The sequence below is a fragment of the Pterocles gutturalis genome, unplaced genomic scaffold (genome assembly GCF_000699245.1).
Source record: "Pterocles gutturalis isolate BGI_N339 unplaced genomic scaffold, ASM69924v1 scaffold17412, whole genome shotgun sequence".
Taxonomy (NCBI): Eukaryota; Metazoa; Chordata; class Aves; order Pterocliformes; family Pteroclidae; genus Pterocles; species Pterocles gutturalis.
This window is the reverse complement of record NW_010110545.1, coordinates 13652-15604: the sequence shown is the minus strand read 5'-3', so window position 1 is coordinate 15604 and position 1953 is coordinate 13652.

The window sequence follows — 1953 nt, the reverse complement described above, 5'->3', positions numbered from 1 at the left end:
GAGCGTGAGAAGGAAGGAGCGGCAGAGACAACGTGTGATGGACTGACCCCAACCCCCATTCCCTGTCCCCCTGTGCCACTTGGGGGGAGGAGGTGGAGAAATTGGGAGTGAAGTTGAGTCTGGGAAGAAGGGAGGGGTGGGGGAAGGTGTTTTAAGATTTGGTTTTATTTCTCACTATCTTACTCTGATTTGAGTGGTAATAAAGGCAACTGATTGCCCCAAGGTGAGTCTGTTTTGCCTGTGATGGTAATTGCTGAGTGATCTACCCGTCCTTGTCTCGACCAACGACCCTTTCATTATATTTTTTCTTTTTTTTTACCTGGCATCCAGCCAGGGTCAACCCACCACAACAGGACTGTGTTTTTAGGCCTCTCTTTGGGTAGATTTACTACATCTGTTTTTCACTAATTATTCTGGTATAATTCTTCATGTTGAATTTAAAAGTGTTTCTCTTGCATGTTGAAAAATAAGTTTTTTTTTCTTGGGGAATTATACCAGTATAATTACACTGATATAATTACATTTGTAAATCAGATGCAAAGTTTCTCGGTGTGGGTACTGTGAAGCACTGAATTTGGTCCTTCTGGAAATTTAGTTGGAAATAGTGTTTATTTTTTTGTGTTATACCCTCTCCTGCAATTAAAGATAGGAACAGTAACTTAAAGGGAGTGAAACCTTTGCTATCTTTCCTGCTAGTCGCTCATTTTCTCTCTTATTAAAATGATGGGTGAAAAAAAAAAGCAACCTGGCATCAATCTCCAGTTAAAAATTATTTTTGAAGTATATTGAATGCAAAGACACTTATTTTCATCCTTGGAGTGCAGAAGCAAAGTGAAGCCTTGTTAATACAGTGGCAGTTCAGAATTCTTCTACCTTACAATCTTCCTTTTATTTTCACTAATTGTCTCCTTTTTTAGTTTCTGACAGCACTAAGGTGCAGTTCTCTCTGAACTGCCAGAAACAGTTAGCAAAGGTTTATTACAAAATCTTTTTATGAGGCATCTCCCTCTCCTGTATCCTGGCTAATAAAAAACCCAAACAATGTGTTGTCCGTCCCCAATCGCTCCCCACCCTGCAAGAGCCAGTTTTTGGAATTAAATAATTTGTCTACTGTTGCGGGCAGCAGAGAACATGCAAAGGCTGTAAATAGTAATATTTCAATCCTGAATATTTTTTTTTTCTTTTGGCACAGGCATTAGAAATGTCACTGGTGTGAAAGATGGAGGAAAAGATTTTTCTCAGTGAACAGTTTTCCATATTGCAGGGCTAAGATGGTCTGCAGAGAGCACAGAAGGTAGCGTTAACCTTAAATGTCTGCAACCAAAAAGCTGTTTTAATGCCAAATTCTTAATTTCCTAAAAAATGAGGCCTGACGTACAAGAGAATATTTGTTCTAAAGAATTGCAGTGAGTTGCTGGAGACGACTGAAAACTTCCTGTGGCATTTGAGTTGCTGGATAAATATCCCTGACTTGTTTGGGGCTTTATTTGATCGAATACTCTCTGTGCTTCTTTGTCTTCTTCTTAGACACAGGTTGCTAAAATACACTGCACCGTTGTTAATTTAGCAGCTGCGCACAAGAAATGGAGGAAAGAAGGAAAAAAAAAAAAAGGGCATCTGTACCAATGAGAGCAAAAAGGTTTTTCTTCCCCTGTGTTACCTTCCCAGATTAAATGGGAAAAACTTCCTCTAAAAGCAGAAAAAAGTCGTTGCATAGCTGAAGAGTTGTGAAGGAGCAGGACGCTCTGCTGCCACAGCCTCGCAGTTCCGTCAAACAGATGCAAGAACAAAATGCTGAGCGTTTTGCTTGTGAGCAGGCATCTTGGAGAAGCAGTGGCAATGCTTGGCGATTCTCTTGTCTGCTAGAAAGTAAAACCTGTGCTCTCTTTTTTTTTTTTTTCTTTGTTCTTGTTATTTAATTTTTTACTGATATGCTATGACTCCAGAGTGTCA